Source organism: Pongo pygmaeus, chromosome 7 (genome assembly GCF_028885625.2).
Source record: "Pongo pygmaeus isolate AG05252 chromosome 7, NHGRI_mPonPyg2-v2.0_pri, whole genome shotgun sequence".
In the NCBI taxonomy this organism is placed as follows: Eukaryota; Metazoa; Chordata; class Mammalia; order Primates; family Hominidae; genus Pongo; species Pongo pygmaeus.
Window position 1 is genome coordinate 90,865,445 of NC_072380.2, and position 9,976 is coordinate 90,875,420.

A 9,976-nucleotide genomic window follows, 5' to 3' on the forward strand; every position below is an offset into this window, starting at 1 on the left:
GATTAGGGAAAATGCAATTCAGAGATAAAATTCATGGTTGAAAATAGTGACGTCTCAAGAATATTGCATTGCAGAGGATAAAAACTTAATTCCTATTACCTTTTTTTTTTTAGTTTATACAAGAGTAACTATTTTAAAATTTTTATCACAAACTGGTGTGCTGCATTTGTACACACACACACACGCACAAAGATTTCATAAGACATAGAGAAATGAGACGTCCAATAGGACGACACATAACTAGATGGGCAAATTAAGGTAAGCCATCCAGCTAAATAAGCCTTTGGTAAAGGTATTCCTGGGAATTCTGTAGCAGGAATTGTCTTCAGTTTGCTGGAATTAAGATGAGCCAAAAGGGGGTTATATCTTACTCTTTTGGCCTAAGCGATGCATTGTTCAGAGAGGAAGATCTCCAGGAAGGATCTTGCAGGCCTTGAACAAAAGTTCACTGGAGTTTCTGAGAATATGCCTTACAGAAATGCACTCGAACAGCCTAACGAAATGAAAGTTCTAATAACAATAGAATAAACCTCAGTGTCAGGAATTCACAGAAAAAAGGGGAAAAAATAGTAGAAAGGGATTAAGAAATACATTTGTATATACTCAAGAAAGAAAGCTCACTGATATACATGTATAGAACCTTAAAGACTTTTTCCTGAATAGTGTTATCTTTTAAAAAAACACTAGTAATAAAATTAATTTTGGAGATCTAACAAGACTAAAGAAGTACTGTGAACTTTTGGACTCTGAAACTAAGAAAAAGACTGACAAAGGTGATGATGTAGGTTACTGCTAATAGAACATGTTTAAACTTTGGCTGCCATGATTCATTTTACACATTGCTTGAGTAGGATGGTGTGACTATTATGACTGTCCTGTTGAATTTCTAAGTTTTCTTTTATCCCACATCTCTTTGAAATCCACAAGCCAAGATATAATCATGAAGTTTTAAGGGTAAAAAAATAGCTATAGCTAAAGAAAGACAACTTAAACTGATTCTGCCTTCTCAGATAGTCCTAAATACAATTCAACAAATCATCAAATTTGTCTAGGAAATAAAATTTGAGCATTTATTAAGTTTAAGTCTTTTCTTATTAGGTGTAATAAAAGTGAAATTTTTAAAAGACCACAGAATCCAATAGACCAATAAAAACTGAAATAATAATGGGGACCATAGTTTTTCTATCAGTATTTCCAGTCTTCCCCCAACACCACTCCATCTTCCTTTTAAGAACCTATTATTCAATTCTACCGTCTAATGAGAATTTAGTTTTTTCTCAGCTGATTCCTAGGCCTTTTGCAACACAGAATTGGGAGAACAGATATATAAGTTAGAGAGATAAGAGGAAAAAGAAGATTCTCAGATAAACAATGCTAGAGGTTTCCTTTGTTGAGAATAAACCAAGTAATGATTGAAACAGGTTTTTAAAAAGTTGTTTAACATATTTAAGTCAACATGCGTAATTAAGAATAAAGAATTACAAGGAGGATTTTTAAAGCAGTGATATGGGTTTTTAAAACAAGTTTGAGAGGTTTGACAAGTAAGACATTTAAATGAAAATACAGAATGAAACAAAATTGGGAAGGAGAGAAAAGGGCCTTTTATAGGTTCTGAATTATATCTTCTTTAATATCCTAGAAGGTACGTAAGTAAATATTGGGAATTCTCTTCAATTATTTCTGGTTTTCAGATGAAACTTTTTTGAATTAGGCTCTATACAAAGAGGAGGCCACAGGGGACCTGATGGTTTATTAAAGGATACTCATTTAATAGAAATGGTAACAGAATCACATACATATCTATGATAAATGTCTGAAACTGCTAAATAGTAGCAAATGAACATGGAACATCTTATACAGATTCTGGGAAAGAAACTTCACTTGACAGGATATATTATGAAAAATGAATCACTGAAATTATTTACTGGAATAATTATTTCACTGAAGAAAGAAAAATTAGGCATTCTGTGTAGAAAAACTGACATAAACTAAGGTACACAGGTAGGAAAACAAGATCACATAATTTAAAAATAATCCCTGTTAGCCAGAGCACAGTGTGCAGATGCTAAGTCTGAGGAGAGACACTAGACTAGGTGGAGAAGAAATCTGAGACTCTATGGTGAAGGAGGACCTGGAAGCCCCCAAAGCTGATGAAAGTCAGTGAGAATTTGAGGGTGTGCCTGAAATAGCTCAGAAGTGGCTGGCAGGCCAGCTCCCAGACCAGTCAGAGAGAAAAGTGTAAAAATCAAGGCATGTCCCACACACAAGGACCCTGAACTGCAGATAAGGCTCATGCTGAGGAGCCTAACACAGAAATGAAAGAATTCTGAAAGTGAGAGTTAAATTTTTGAAGGTAGGCGCTAAGGGCTAGAGATGAAAGTAGACATAGGACTTTTTCAAAGGTTAATAATTTAGTAGATGGAAAAGCCGAAGAGATGTCAGAGGGTAAATGAGAAGCAGCAGAGGTGCATACAATGAGGCACAGATAGGGTTCTTTCTGGCAAAGCAGCTGCTGCTGTCCTTTATCCATATCCTACTCATGCCCTTGCCCTGATTCACTCCTCAGTTTTTAAAGGCACCCTCTGTCTCCACTTACAACATGTGGTTCAAGTATAAAATAAAGATGTCTTTTTATATTGCACCATAGGAAGGGGGTAGAAGACTTTTCTCAGAGTAATAGTAACTATTATGTTCTGAATATGTTTCAGATGCTTGATTATATTACCTCTTTCTCACAGTTACTCTGAAATATGAATATATTTATTTCCTTATAAATGAGCAGTCTTAGACTCAGAGAACTTAAGAGCCTTGTCCTAGGCCATGTTGCAAAGGCAGGACTGAAAATTATGTCCATCTTCTCAGGTGACAATTCTCATGCTCTTTCAACTACACGTGAGCTACCCAATAGAACAATAATACTAGCTGAACATGTAGTTTTACATTTTCCAGTAGCCACATTAAAAAAATAGAAAGAAAGCAGTAAAATAACTCAATATATCCAAAATATGGTTGTTCAATACCTAACCAATATAAAAATTATTGACACATTCTTTATTTCGTACCAATTCTTCAAAATCCAATATCTGTTTTGCTGATCTCAATCCGGATCAGCCAAATTTCAAATGTCTTGCCTACCATATTATACAGCACAGAACTCTATACCATATTCTGCTTTCTGACAATTAAACAAGGAGAGGATTCACTTTTGCAGGATGGAGGTGTACAGTGTGCATGTATGTGTATAGTTCTTTCTCAGTGATGCTCAACTCTGGCTTTGTGTCCAAATCAGCTGGAAAACTTTTTAAAGATTAAGAACTCAGCCAAATTTCTGTAGATTTTGATTTTATTGTAAGGAGAGGTTCAGGCATAGGTATTTTTTAGCTTTGTATTAAAGTATAATAAATATTTTAAAGTACCCATAAATGTTCAATTTGATGGATTTTTCTAAAATGAACACTCAGGTAACCAACATCTAAATCAAGGATCCAAATATCATAACATACTGGAAGCTCCTGTCATGTTCATTTCTAGTCATCACTCACTAGAAAGAACTGTATCCTCTGAGACTGGTGAATGCTAAATCCTCATCTGTCCCTCCAGAGTAGGCTCCGAAGTTCGGCCCAGAATGGTCACCTAATGCATTTATGAAGGCTCATTGCAAGTCACCCTTCTGTAGAGTTCTATTGTCATGTTTCTCAAGTCAACCTGAAGCTCCCAAAATCATAACTCACCTGCAAACCTATTCATATTTTAGAAGTTTACCCAAGGAAGTACAGGTCCTTCAAACCACTATATCCCCTTGTCCATGCAGGTCCCATCTCCATTCAGTTCTGAACCATCAAGCTGGCTCCACCTCTGTTCAGCTCTTCTTAGCTGCATGATCCCAGGGATTTGGTCCTGTCCTTGCCTTTCCTGAACTATCCATCTATTTTTTCACCTGAGTTTCCTCTCCCTCATTATCAAAAGATCAGATGGATGACAACTTTGTGAAGCCAGTATCACAGATTTCAGTTCACTGCTGAACAGGTTATAAGTCCCAGGCTTACTCCCCTTTTCTTGGTACATAATTCCCCAACATTTTGCTCTAGCCCATCTCATTACCACACAGATCCTCTGGTCCCATAAGCTAATTTCTGTAGAAACAGCATTTGTTCTTCCTGTTGGTCATTTACCTCCTTCAGATTTAAGTAATTTAAAATATATTTACTATGAAAACTCAAAATTGTTGCCTTTAATACAACAGCATCCCCTCACTGACATAATCAGAAAGTTATCATCAATTAAAATATTTCCTAACTCCAGCCAATCTGAAAAGCATAAAAGTGGACTGAATCCTTAGGCTCTATGATTTAATAAGTCCTGAGTAAACAGCTTCTAGATGTATTAAACACCCAGCAACATTTGGCCTGTCATTTACTGGAATTACAATTGCTTCACAGTGTCGCTTTTTTCTGTGCTCTCAGAACAATGCCTTGTTGTACTTCCAGCCCATACAAGAATATTTTGAATGAGTCTGACTTTGCAAAGACAGCACTTGCAGTTGAGAAAGGGAAAACATGACCATCTGTTCTCTCCCTTCATGGATCAATCTGACAATATCCTAATACAGCTGTCTTCCTTCTTGACTCCATCCTACTCAGCCCACCTGCCTGCTTCTGCCAGTTTCCTACTTGAGCTTCCTCACTTACACTGTGTCTCTCCACATTCCTCTCCTCCTACTCACATATCAGTATTCTCCTTCATTTTATCTCTTCATGATTTTTATAATTCCCAAGAATGCCTAATCAGTTGCTCTCCATTCTGCATCCTCCCAGCTTCAACTTTCTTCCTCAATCTCTCTACCCGGCATTTCCTGCACACCTCTCAGCCACTACCCACCTTTATGTGGGAGGAAGAGAAAAAAAAGAAATGAGCTCCAGACTCAAGCTGCTAGATGTGATTCAGTCTAAAGTTTGTTGGAAGTATGGAGCCCCTCGGTATTGGCGAGGAACAGGTGGTACAAGGCAAAGTAGGAGAGGAGGGATGCATAAATAACACTGGTGGTAAGAGTAGTCTTCACCTCTATTATTCATCAACTGAATGACACCTCTGAGTCATTCATCAACTAGGAGAGAGGTGGTGGGTGGTACCCAGTTCCACTAACTGCTGCCACCATGAGAATCAGAAATTTTACGAGTTCCCCAAATATCAGAGAGACACCTTGATTTGTCATCTGTCTATCCAGTGGAATTCCAAATGACTGACAATTTTAGAAAACACTTGGAAAAAATATGCATGAAAAGCGTATTTTAATCGCCATAGCCTCAGAATCTATGCTCCTTACTCATTAAATGTATGATTTTGGACAATTTACTTAACCAATCCTGGTCTCAGTTTCCTATCTGTAAAAGGAAATAATATAGCATCTCTTAGGAATGTTGACTGATAGCTCCTAAGAAGAATGTTAAAAGGTTGAGATTAATCAGTAAATGTAAAGTATTGGGAACACTGCCTGGAACTTTGTGTAAATAAATATTAGCTTCTAATACGGTTGTTGTTTTGTCGTTCTATGAGATATGTTGATTATAGTCTTAAATGACTCAGAGAGCAGTCAAATGGCTTTTAGCTCTCATAAATTAGTACCCTCATCTGCACAGAGATTTTATTCATTTATTTACTGAACAGATATGAAGGAGTTCCCACCTAATATGTGTCAGATATTTTCAAGATGCTTGCTATCCAACAACTTAACCACAGTCATAAAACTCAGTTTAATTGCATCCCAGCAAACCAAATATTTATATTAGAGGGTTTCCTCTAGTTTAGTGTAGAAAATCCAAATTTGGTGGAGCAAAGTGTTATTAGCTATTTGAATCAAGAGTTATGAAATGAAGAGAGAGAAATGCAGAGACAGAGACAAAGAGAAAGACAGAGAGAGAGAGAGAGAGAATACTTCAGGACTATCTTCAAGTCAACATAATAAATTCAGTCCTAACTTTTTCTTAACAACTGTTACCTTTGCAGTTTCACAATGTCACTAGATAGTAGAAGGGGGCATAAATTCTCTTAATTATGTAAAATATAAAGCCATCAGAGATTGGCACTGGAAGGACAGTAAGAAGCATCGGACAGACTTAGTCATTTGATGACATTTCCTTTGGCACCTCTGACAGCTGCTTTCTTGATAATTTTCTGATTTAAGTGCAGATAAAATCCTATTCTCTTGACTCCCTTAGTAAAACTGAGACCAGGCAGAGTCTGGTAAACATTGAGGAAGAACAAAAGGAAGAAAAACAGAAAGTATAGATTGACCAGCTGACTAAAGGAAGATTTTTCTTTTTAATTTTTTTAAATTTTTATAATCTAGTTAACCTCGGCCCAGGATCTCCAGGCCTTTGTATTGTGCATGGGGTCCTCCAAAGAAAGATTAGGTACTGTCTAGAAAATTTCCCCTTTTCAGCTGTAGGCTTTTCCTCCCATTCCAGTTTCTGGCCTAAGAGAGACTCCTCTTCTGCTAGTTAGATATATCATGAAAGCTATCTTTAAATAAATACCTACTTTCACATATAGCATTAATTATGTGATTAACATAACACTGATATGTTATTCATACACACTGATGGAGTATTTTCCAGCTGATTTTAAAAAAGATAGACCTGAAACTCACATATTCTTAACAAGATATATAGGGGCTATGATGATTGTCAATCTATTTACTCACTAGAAAAGCTAACTTTTAAAGTTATTTATACACTAGTAAAATAAAAAGTATTTTCCTCCCAGACCTAAGAAAACTCCACATAACAGACATTCTGGGTAATCAAATATTTACTATAAGTGTCTTTGAATAAATACCTGTGTTTAATAAAGCATATTTCTCAATCAGTTAGGAAAGCCAGGTTACTTAACAATAATTAAACCAGTCTTTCATATACCACAAGTAAAAAATAAAAGTATATCTTTATACATTTCTGTGTTTTTCTATGTTTCTATATTTCTATTTTATAATCTTTATTTCTATAAATATGACAAATAATAAGTAATAGATATCTGCCTCCTGGTGGCCATATGCAGTTCTAAGAGAGAAAAAAAAGTACCCTGTGTCTCTTAAAGCACAACAAAAAGATTTTGTTTTAGAAAACTGCTTATTCAGAAAAGCAATGTAGGTTGGCTTGATACCAATCAGTGAACAAGTCAACAGTGGTAGCCAATATGACTGTCTTCCAAAAACACTGTGGACCACAACGGGTCCCCTTTTTCACTCAATCGACTTGTGAGCCATTAATATATGCACATAAGCTTCAAAATATTCTTTGGAAAACCAATTTGAAATGAATTAAAATGTTTGCCTGGCAATTCTAATATATTTATCAAGAATATCTTCCCTAAAACTCCACGATCTTACAGTACAGTTTGCCTTTGTTATCTTTAGCTAACCAGAATATGCTTCATGTAAGTTTTCCTGATCTAAAATCTCCTGGGTCAATCAGATATGGCCAAAAAAAACATGCTTTTTTGTTTGCTTAAGTGTCTTTACTTGGCAACAGAATAAACCTCTTGGGAAGTACCAAACATGCCTTGACAGAAACATAGCACTGGAACTACCTGCTAGAAATGAAGGAGGCTTTGCCAAAACAATAATTAACTGAAACAACTTTTTAAACTATGAATTATCAAAAATCTTAATTTTTGAAGCATTGCCTTAATAGAAAAAAAACAGTGAAATATACTGCATTTCGAGTAAGCAATACATATTTGACTTAAATACTTATAAACTTTACTATAGAGAATATTTTGAATACAAGAAGCACATTTCAATAGACAATAAGAGCAGCTAAGATTATCATGTAATTTTTAAATGATTAGATAAATCAACCCAAGACTAATTAAGTACTTAAATCACTTTTTATTGGAATATGAAGATGCTGTTGGGAAAGTGATACAGAACATATTTATGTTTTCTTCCAAACATGTTAGTGATTAGCGCTGGTCTGCAGATGAGAGAGGATTGAATGGTTATTATTTTAACATAAGTAACACACATAACAAACAAGTTAACTGAACCCATGCCACTGAACATACAAGTATACAAGACATTTCTTTTAACTCTATCAGAAATATTTTCATTCTCCATTTTTTAAAATTATTTTTTGAGAAATACAGCACAGTTATATTATCATAGATGAACACTTGCTTAAACAACTGAAGAAACAATTCACAAGAAGAAATAATATATTTGATTACTAAGGACAAACGCTCACTCATTATAGCTCTCTAATATGAATTATAATTTTTAAAAATATTGATAGAAAATGTTAAGCATATATCAAGTAAAAAGTAGTGTAATGAACTTCCATGTAGCCATTATCCAGCTCCAACATTCTTGGAAAATCTTTTTTGTCTATATTCCCACAGGAAGTATAACCCACTGGATTACTTTGAGGATGATCCAAACATCCTATCATTTTAGTTTTAAATACTTCAGTTTGCATCTCTGAAATAGTGTTTTGCCCATAATCATAATAGCATTATTATAACTTAAAGAAAGAGTAATGCCTTATTATCAAATAGTCACCCTTCCAGCTTACAATTGTCTCATAAATGACTATATAGTTAGTTGGTTTAAATCTGGATTCATTATAGATCCACATATTGTAATTATTATTAAGTCCCTTGAAACTCTTTTTATTATTAGGTTGGTGCAAAAGTAATTGCAGCTTTTGGCCTGAAAATTAATGGCACAAATCACGTTACTTTTGCACCAGCCTAATAATAAGTTTTATTATTTAGAACAGTTTTATATTTGCAGATTGATTGAGCATACATTACAGAAAGTTCCCATATAAACCTTGCACAGAATTTCCCCATTATTAACATCTTACATTAGTATTGTAAATTTATTAGAACTAATGAACCACGCCTGTAATCCCAGCACTTTGGGAGGCTGAGGTGGGTGGATCACTTGAGGTCAGGAGTTTGAGACCAGCCTGGCCAAGATGGTGAAACCCTGTCTCTACTAAAAATACAAAAATTAGCCAGGTGTCGTTAGGGGTACCTGTAATCCCAGCTACCCAGGAGGCTGAGGCAGGAGAATCGCTTGAACCCGGGAGGCAGAGGCTGCAGTGAGCTGAGACAGCACCACTGCACTCCAGCCTGGGCCACAGAGCAAGACTCTGTCTCGATAGATAGACAGATAGATAGATAGATAGATAGATAGATAGATAGATTATTATTAACTCAAGTTCATATGTTATTCATATTTTTCTTGTTTTCACCTAATGTCTTTTCTCTATTCTAGGATCTTACTCAGGTTGCCACGTTGTGTATACATCTTGTCACAGCTCTTTAGGCTCTTCTTGCCTGTGGCAATTTTTCAGACTTTCCTTCTTTTTAATTACTTGATGGTTTTGATGAGTATTGAGTCAGATGTTTTGTAGGTTGTCTCTCAATTTAAATGTTTGATGTTTTTCTCATGATTAGACTGAGGTTATGGGTTTGGGGGAAGAAGAAAGACTGTGAAGGCAAAGGGCCATTTTCATTATGTCATATTAAGGACATGTATTATCACCCTGACTTATCACTGTTGATGTTGATCTTAATTACCTAGTAGAAGGCATTTTTGTCAGGTTTCTCCCTTGTAAAGTAATTCTTTTAATTTCCCTCTTTGCTATACTGTACCTTTTATAAAGAAGACATGATTTGAAGCTCACACTAAGTTGTGGGGACTCATGCAACTTCGTTTGGGGTGGAGTTTCTGCATAATCTCTTTCGGGTTCTTCTGCATGGGAGATTTATCTCTTCTCTCCCATTAACTTATTTATTCAGTTCTTATAGATTCAGATACTTACGTTATGTTTTAGATTATAATACAGTGCTTCTTTATTTATTACTGAAATAGTTTCAGCTTTGGTCATTGGAAACTCTTTCAGTGAGCTCCTGTGCCCCTTTGACATACCCCAATCACAAACCAGTGTAAGATATTTTGGGGGTTTCGTTT